The sequence below is a fragment of the Penaeus japonicus genome, unplaced genomic scaffold (genome assembly GCF_977035675.1).
Source record: "Penaeus japonicus unplaced genomic scaffold, GWHDUDI00000001_assembly GWHDUDI00000040, whole genome shotgun sequence".
NCBI classification, from domain to species: domain Eukaryota; kingdom Metazoa; phylum Arthropoda; class Malacostraca; order Decapoda; family Penaeidae; genus Penaeus; species Penaeus japonicus.
The window spans coordinates 26,678,195-26,688,194 of record NW_028234442.1 but is presented as its reverse complement, the minus strand read 5'-3'; positions in this window follow the sequence as shown (position 1 = coordinate 26,688,194).

Genomic DNA, 10,000 nt, shown 5'->3' with positions numbered 1-10,000 from the left:
CCCTAGGCGCTGTCCGTGGCACCCCAGGGTGCCGCGGCACCCAGTTTGAGAACCACTGCCCTAGAATATGAAACCAATCGAGTGCAAACTAGTTATGAGAGCATATAAAATTGAAAAAAAAATCATTTTTAGTGAAGCAAATTTCACAAGAACACGCTGATGAAAATTGGTTTTGAATTATGTTCTGGGTAACACTATTAAAGGAAACACTAGAAATGATCTGTACTCACTGCCCCAGAAGATAACATTCACAGAAATCTTCCCTACACTAAAATTGACTTATGTAATAAATCAAAATTACGACACAATTATTATTAGACTATTTCTAAGGCCCCTAATACCATTGTTATTTTCTTCAAAATCAAAGATAAGATTAGATACTCCCTAAATTTGGTTATTATGTGTGTGTGCATGTGTGTGTTTGTATATATATATATATATATATATATATATATATATATATATATATATATATATATATATGTGTGTGTGTGTTTATGGTATGTGTCATCCCGCTTATGTTGGAAAGAAATCTTTCTATCAGATGAGAAAAGAAAAGAATAAATTGTACAAAATCTAGATCGAGTAAACCAGTGGTTTCCTCTATGGCATTGTCACTTAATTAATAAATGCATTTGACTCTGCTCCTCTGATTTAGAATTGTGTATTTCGGAAAGCTTTGGATATGGAAAATGAAACCTAAAATAAAGTAATATAGCTCATCAGCTAATCAGGAAATACTGAAATAGTACAGCCACCCCTTTATCCATTTTCTTTCTACATGACATGTCTTGCGTGCTTTTACTTCCTGACACCTAACGAAAATAATGCATACATGTATGGTATTTTATGAACGATTATATTTACTGTTTTATTAGTTTTATCATATTTGTTTTATAATTATATTATAGTATGGTGTTGTAAAACTCGAAACGTTTGAAATCAATGATGTTACCTGCTGTTCTGGCTATTAATTAGCTTCAAGACCTGCTTTCCAGCTAGATCAACAATATTACAAATAAATATCCATCTATACCTATATCTATCTATATATACTTGTATATTCTGTCCCACACATAAATATATCTTTGATAAGGCAAAGACGTGGAGATGTGGCAATGTCTGGTGGAGTCGCCACACCTTTGGCGAGGCGTCTCAATTGATGGCTTTCCATCCACAGAGGAAAGAGAGGGCAGGGCAGGAAGGGGCCAGGATCCACCCTCACCTCCGCACTCACTTCACCAAATAGAAAAAAATCTGGCGTATTTTCTCCTTGGAGACGGGAACAGCATGCTTGTCTCCCGAGAAATTGAGGAAGCTCTATGGAGTTCTTTCTAGTCTAGAAGCCATTCTACCGACTTGCTCGACTGCTCACTCACCCATCAACGCGAGCGTCATTTTATTGCAACGTTTTTGTTATTTGTTAAGTTATTTCTGATGACTTAAATACATTGGTGTCCCCTTCCATAAACGGAAAATGTTATAGAAAATTTGTAGGCATGGAATTAAAAAGGCGGACTTGCCTAATTGATCACTTGGACAATGCAAGCTTTTCTTGGACAAACTGGAAACTTTAATTAAATGCTATTACGGATAAGTTCCAATATATATTTCAGAAATTATCAAGTTTACTCATAGATAATCAATTTTAGAAATGTTCCTATATCTTTGCTTATTCTTTACATACTTAACATTTTAGCAAGTTTTCATTAGATTTTGTTTATTTTATTTATTTTCCATTTACTTTTTATCTGTGTATTTCCACTCCCTTTTATATATACACACATTCTGCTGTCTGCTTTGTCGAAACAGTCAAGCCTCTCATTGTCTTTCTTTGTGGACAGGGTTCTTGGCAACCGTTGCAGTGACCCGATCTCATGATCCTCTCGCCTTCCCTTCCCGTAAAGCCATGGACTCCCAGCGTCACAGGGATTCGATTGTCCTCCGCCGACGCCAGCACTTCCACGACCAGAAAACCCGCGGAAATGACGAACAGACCTTAGAACACGCCAATCCAACCCTTACTGCTCGCGAATGTTTTCCATTCTGTAATTCTTATGTCCTTGGGTAGAACAATATTTTGTTTAAACTCAAAATGACCGTTAGAAAATGCCTAATCAATACCCATGTCTGTATAACAATTACTATTATCGATGTTCAAATGATCAGTGTTTCATGAATGGTCAACAATTCCAACTTATCAAGCATCTTTTCGAATTGTAACCATCCTAATTCTCTTGTCATCCCCATAGCACATAATGTATCCCTTGTTTATTTATTACGTTACCATCATGTGATCCACATGTCTCAAAATTTGTGTTCATTCAAATTATCCTATGTTTCCCATGATGAAATGTTGAAAACGAAGTGTGATTATACCAACATTGAGTAGTCATTACGGTCCGTCTCGACTACTCCACGCTCCTCCCATGGCTGTTCTCTTCACACCACGCTACTTAAACTGTGGCATGGAATAAAACTTCAAACCATCGCTAAGTTTAACCATCCACTAGAATCAACACACACCATCATATCCAAGACAGACGACGGAGGCGAATACACCGTTATACTGGTGGCAGACCAAAGTGGAATAGACATCCGCGTTGTTAGAATGATGTCTCGCCCCCTCGTTTGGATTTTACTTGTCTTGAACCAGGTTTATCCTGTTAATAAAACGTCTAAGCACTTGTTCGTAAGACTATGATTCGTTTTAGTCATTTTTGGATAAGATATTGATTTAAGTGAAAGAAGAATGAAGTTGCTCTTTAAATTTACAAGTTAAGGTTGCTGTCTAATGAATCAAATAGTTTCGTGTCTTTCTGGAATTAAGTGCCAGACTTTTATGAGTGTCTTATGTTATTTGTACTTGTGTTCTGTCCATGCTTTGTTGTGGCAAATTGGTTTGTGAACTTTGGCTGTTTTCTTTTTGAGGGAATAAGACATAAGGATAGAGTTTCAACGGAATGTAGAAAGTGTAGTCCCTTTATTAATAGTACTGAGCATATTAAAGTATTAGTTTACATACATGGTCCAGAAATAGTGGAAGCGTCACTCTGAATGGTTGGAATGGATGAGTCACATTTAAGAGCCGAGTCATTACTTCAAGAATCTATGGAATGAGTCTTTTTAGAGATAAAAGCAAAGTCTCGCTGCCAAGTAATCAGGCAAATGTGAAGCGTCCTAAGAGCAATATCATTCAATTTAAAGACAGCTTTTCTATCGTTGATGGCGACTTCATTCTAGATATTTCAGTCATGGTCGTCATATTTTGCATTTGAGAAGGATTCAGCATAATTATGATACGCTTTGTAAATAACTTTTGATATTAAGATAAAGATTGGAATGACTAATGTGTTTGAAGTACTCAGTCAATTCAAATGATAAAATTGGAAAGTGATCAATTGGTGTCTTTTTTGTAATTTTTAATTATTTTCGATTTTATTGTAAGATATTTTAACATTTGGTTGAAACTTCATTCGTTCAAGGGAACGCCACATACAAAGATTTAGGAGTCAGCATCAAACATCAATTGCCACTAAGATTATTACAATGTTATTAACATCACAAGTACCTACATCCAGCAATTGAATTTGCAGTCCATCCACGAAAACTGAATAAATAAGAGCAATTGAGTGGTAGTCTACTGGCTGTAAAAGGCTCATGAAAGACCACTAAGGGACATCCGTGTTGCATTCCATTGCAAATTAATATATATTCATATCTGAATCCGGACACACTAATCTGAACCCGAAAGAGATAGTAATGTTAAATTCATAACATTTTTGATGAACAGAATGATTATGACGGTGATACTGATAACATGATAATATACTATTAGCAAAGTAATAAGGCAGATGTGAAGCGTCCAAAGAGCAATATCATTCAATTTACGGATAAAATGAATTCAATGGTTAATATTACCACTAAAAGTCAGCTTTTGTATCCTTGCTGGCAACTTTATTCTGATTCTTTCCGTCATGGGTGTCACTTATACATTTCAGTAGGATGTAACATTATTATTCATGATAAATTTTATAAATCAATCTAACATTAAAAATATGAATGTTGAATTCACTAATGTGTTTGAAGTACTCAGTCAATTGAAGTAATAATTTTGGGAAGCTTAAACATTATCACTCGTGTATGAGAAACTGATGTACTCACACCGTTTTTTGTAACGCAGCAGCAATTAAAATATAAGTCTTGTGACACCAGAGCTACCCTGGTTTCCGGGGCCTCTCGTTTTGCTTGACATTTGGTTGTTTCTGTGTTTAATTAAAGTAAAATAGTCGAGTAAAACACTGTTTTTCAGATTTTGTGCACTTTAAGTGCTTTTCTGCACCTTCAGTGCTTTGAATTTGAAGGTGACACGAGACTAGTAGTAGAAGTAGAGTAGTCAGCCCCCACCCCAGACCCGCAGCTCTCTTCTACTCCAGGGTAGCCCTTACGGGCTGTGACCCCTGGGTAGGGAGGCCCAGTAGCCTGGGGCGTCCTTCGGGCGCAACTTTTTTCTCCCCCTGAATTTTTTCTATTTTTCTGGTGTGACTTTCCTGAGCCTACGGGAGTCTCCTTGTGAGCTCCTGTATTCGCTTGGGGGGTGGGCAGTGACTTACCGTCCCTCGCAATAGGCAGGTTCGGCGGTAGGAAGGTGCCTTACACACCAACTCCGATCCCTTAGTTGGTACTGGAGAAAGCAGCCAGGCTTCCACTAAGGGGGGGCGAGGACGTTTAACTGAAAGACTTGTTTTTTATTATCCTCTCTTAGCTATTGGGATTAGGTTGATATACAATAGTTAAGGGAAAGGTAGTCCTTTCAGGACAACGGGCTTTGGCCCAGGGATCGGACCTGGTCCGACACCCTAGTATGATTGATCCCCCGGCTACCCTTCCTCCTCCCCAAGGAGGAGGGGCGACTCAGAACCTTTCTAAGACAAATTTGACTAAAAATGGAACCCCGACCAATGACCGACCCAGAAGACATATTGATATCCCTCCAGAGAACGCAAGGTGCTTGAACATTCGATGCGTGAAAGAAAATCAATCCTTGCAGAATGTCAACCCCTTTATCATCAAGAAGGTCCTTGATGGTCAAGTGGAAGGCGGGTTTGATTTTGTCCGAAAATTGCGAGATGGCAGCCTCCTTGTTAAGTTACAATTTAAATCTCAGGTTAAGAATTTGCTTAAACTGACGCAAATTCATGACTTACAAGTTAAAGTAACTATTCCTGTTGGCCCAAATACCTGTAAGGGAGTAATCTTTCACAGGGATTTGAGGACAATGGAAGAAAGTGAAATTCTTGAGGCCATGAAAGACCAGAGCGTAGTAGACGTAAATTGTTTGGCTAAGAAAGATGGAGATGTGCGAGTAAAAACCGGATTGTGTTTCTTGACTTTTTCTTCTAACAAAATTCCAAGTACTGTTAAAGTTGGGTATGAGATCGTTCAAGTTCGACCCTATATCCAAAAACCAATGCATTGTAATAGATGCCAAAAATTTGGACACACCTCATTACGATGCAATGATAAAGATACAGACAAATTTATATGCGGTAAATGTGCTGGAGCTCATGATACTACTACATGCAAGGAAAAGACCCTCAAGTGTGCTAACTGTGGAGGTCCCCATCAGTCAGGTTCTGCTGATTGCAGTAGCCTGAAGACGGAGACTGAGACATTGGCATACATGAGAGAACACGATATTAGTTACCGTGAGGCCAAGAAGAAAGTGGAAGGTTTGACAAGCAAACCCAATACTTCTTACGCCTCAGCTGTAACTAACAACGTTTCCAATGCAAGCAGTATTAGTCAGCAGCTCGCAGCTAAGGACCAGGAAATTTCGGAAATAAAGGAAACAGTTAAAAATTTAATGAATCAAGTTAAAGAATTGACGAAAACAATAAAGGAAATTGCTGAATCAACCCAGCAAAAAAAGCATCATAAGGAGGATGATACCAAATCACAATCTGGATCACACCTCTTAGTCCAGGCGACCCCTACTAGAACTTCGTCTGGTGGTAGTTCTGCTCGTAAGAGCAGATCATCTTCTGCCGGGCGTCTCTCTAGTGGAGGGGAGCAGGCCATGGAGGCTACTGTCTCCAAAAATTCCCGAGAGAGGCCCTCGGGAAGCGAGGGAGAGGAGGAGGCGCCTCCCTCCCAAAAAAAGAAAATAAAAACCGCCGGACAAGGCACTTCCAAACCCCATAAAACGTAATCCACGCGTATACCATTATACAATGGAACTGTCGAAGTCTTAGATCAAAATTAAACTCTCTTAGATTATTAGCCTCGTCCTATGCTCCCGATATTATCGTACTACAAGAAAGCCATTTAAACGACCAAGTCTCTGACGAGGTCGTATCGCTAAGAAACTACCATCTTTGTAGAAAAGACCGAGAGGGAAGGGGTGGAGGCGGAGTCGCCATGTACATCCACCAGAATCTCCCTTTCATTGAAGTGACGATTAATTCTACTTTGGAACACGTCGCATGCAAAGTAAAATTCAATAACACGTATCTGACTATATGCTCAGCTTACTGTCCACCTGATAAAATGTTAATTTATGATGAGCTTTTTGCTATTCAGGACAGTCTGCCAAATAATAAATTAATTTTAGGTGATTTTAATGCTCGTCATACATCATGGGGTTCCCTGCGGGTGAATGGTAGAGGTGAGCAAGTAGTTAAGTTGATCAACGACTCTGATCTGGTTCTTCTAAATGATGGTAGTCCAACGCGAATAGACGATAATACCGGTAATTTGAGCTTCATTGACCTATCACTGGTCTCTTCAACACTAGCAGCCAAGTGCCTGTGGCACACCATTGACGACTCGTTGGGAAGCGATCACCTTCCTATTTGTATTCAATATTCATGCGACACCACGAGGACGCCTTCAGCACCCAAATTTAACGTAAAAAGAGCAGATTGGGTCGCTTTCACAAGGAGCGTCAAGCTCGAAGTTGTTGGAGAAACCATTGATGATAAAGTAAACAATGTTCAAAATTGTATTATAAATGCAGCAATGGCAACCATCCCTAAGACTTCGACAGATAGCGTTAAGCATAGAGTTCCATGGTGGACACCAGATTGCCGCAGGGCGCTATGTGAACGAAATAGGGCCTACAGGCTTTTCCATAATAATATCACAAATGAGAACTTTCGCAAATACAAACAAGCGAGAGCTAGGGCTCGAAGAACAATCAGACAAGCCAAAAGAGACTCCTGGCGAAGCTTTGTCTCTACGATCAATAGCAACACTAAGATCTCAGAGGTTTGGTCCACAGTTAATAAAATCAATAGAAAAAAATCATCAATAAAGATCAGAAACATCATTCATGAGGGAAATAATTACGATTCACCTAGAGACATAGCTAACATAATCGCCAGGCAGTTCTCTTATACAAGCAGCTCGGAAAACTACAATCCTGCATTCCTGACAACCAAGGAAGCAGCCGAGCTGCAACCAATTCACTTTGTCACAGGAGATAACTTTGATTACAATAAAGATCTTACAATGAATGAGCTTGTCCGAGCCCTAGAAGCCTGTAGAGGAACATCCCCAGGCCCCGATGAGATTCGATATGAGATGATAAAGCATCTTAATCATGAAGCCATGATTAAGTTGCTAGAAGTGTACAATGAAATTTGGAAAAGCCAGACTTTTCCAAATTCATGGCATTTCGCCCACATCATTCCCATATTGAAAGGAGGGGGAAATCCCAGATCCGCCATTTCTTAACACCCAATTGCGTTGACAAGTTGCTCATGCAAGGTCATGGAAAGAATTGTTAATAGTAGGCTATTGCATTTTCTAAATACCAGGAATTTACTAGTTGACGAGCAGTGCGGGTTCCGAAAGGGACGTCAAACTCTCGATCAGCTAGTAAAACTGGAAAGTCATATTCATGAGGCATTTGCCAAAAAGCATTTTTTGATTTCAGTATTTTTAGATATAGAAAAAGCCTACGACATGACATGGCGACATGGCCTACTCAGAAAACTTTATGCTTTCGGATTACGTGGAAACTTGCCTTGTTTTATCCAAAATTTCATTTCTGACAGAACTTTTTCTGTCAAATTATTTTCTGACAACGTCACTTTCTCGGACATTTTTGTCCAGGCAAACGGGGTCCCACAAGGAAGTGTCTTGTCTCCCACCTTATTTTTATGTATGATAAATGACATTTTACCATCTCCTCCTCGAAATCTTAAATACTCACTGTACGCCGATGATTGTGCATTATGGCACTCCAGCAATAATGCAGAGTTCTCGGCAAATCGGATCCAATTGGCACTGGATATGATTCATAACTGGGGCCTCCAGTGGGGTTTTAAGTTTTCCATTAGAAAGAGTATTGGCGTGGTTTTTACACATAGGAGAAAGCCCAACATCAGGCTAACTCTAGACAACCATCCAATACCTATTCAAAATTCAGCTAGATTTCTTGGTCTACTCTTTGATAGTAGATTGAATTGGAAAGACCACATTGGTCAGTTAAAGAATAAATGTCAAAAAGCACTCAATTTATTAAAGTGCATTTCTGGACACAAATGGGGAGCTGATAGAAAGTCTTTACTGATGTTATATAAATCCCTGATTAGGTCTAAAGTAGATTATGGGTCAATCGTGTATGGCTCGGCAACGAGCTCAACTCTGAAAGGTTTGAATGTCGTGCAGAATGCGTGTTTACGCGTCTGTCTTGGAGCCCTTAAGTGCACTCGCATTGAGCGCCTAGAGGTAGAGTCGGGAGTACCTCCCCTCCGTCTTAGACGCGGCCAGCTTGAGCTGACTTATGCCGCCAAGGTAGCCAGGCAGCCCCAGCATCCAAATAGGGATGTTTTGCGCCGGCAGGTAGGGCCCCAACAACGCGGCGGGAAGCCGCTGGGCAATAGACTCCATGACCTCATAGATAAAGTCGGTATAGATCTCTCTACCATCGATACCCTGGTTCAGTCAAATATAGCACCGTGGGAGAACCCAAATTTCACCACCGTTTTAGACTGGCTACCAACAGCCAAAGCCACGGTGTCGGAGGTGGAGGTACGCCAGAGGTTCAGAGAGATCCTAATTAAACATCTTTCTTTTTTTCATCTTTATACCGACGGGTCCAAGACAGACGAGTGTGTGGGAGCGGGTGTATGGTCGACTGAATGTCAGTTGAGATTTCGATTGCCGAATCATACATCGATCTTTCTTGCCGAACTTTTTGCAATAGATAAAGCTTTAGATTTTGCCCTATCGACGACCCACGATAGAATAGTCATTTTTTCAGACTCGTTAAGTTCAATTAAAGCCATTAAATCACTAGAAACCACCTATAATGAAATACAGGGTAATATCATTCGTAAAATGCATAGTGCCAATAAATCAATCAAACTGATATGGGTACCTGGACACTCAGGTATCCATGGTAATGAACAGGCTGACAAACTAGCCGGGTCGACTGGCGATCTGGAGCCTGGTATTATCCACACAGATCTCAGGTGTTTTGTCTCTTTTATAAAAGCAAAAATCCATCTCCTGTGGCAGAGTGAGTGGACCGACCTCACTATTAATAAGTACAAAAATGAAATCGAACAGTGGGACACAGCCCACAGAAGAAACAGAAGGGAGGAGGTGGTGTTGGCCCGACTGAGGGTCAATGCCACACGTTTAACCCACCTCACTCCCTACATCGAAAAAAATTTCCCTCCACAATGTGACCACTGTCTTAGACACCTCTCAGTGGCACATATTCTGGTATTCTGTCAAAAATACCATAACAAAAGACAGAATATAAAAAATTACTTTCAAATGAAAAATATTGAATTAAATATTAAAAATCTACTATCAGATAATGAAAAAATAATTAGTAAAGTAATCACTTTTTTAAAGGAGACAAAACTTTATGACCTATAGATTGATAAAATAAAATGGAATCATTGGCTTAATAACCTTGGCTTGTGCCGCTGGTTGATAGCCAATAAATCCAACAAGCAAGCAAGCAAACATTATCTGGTGT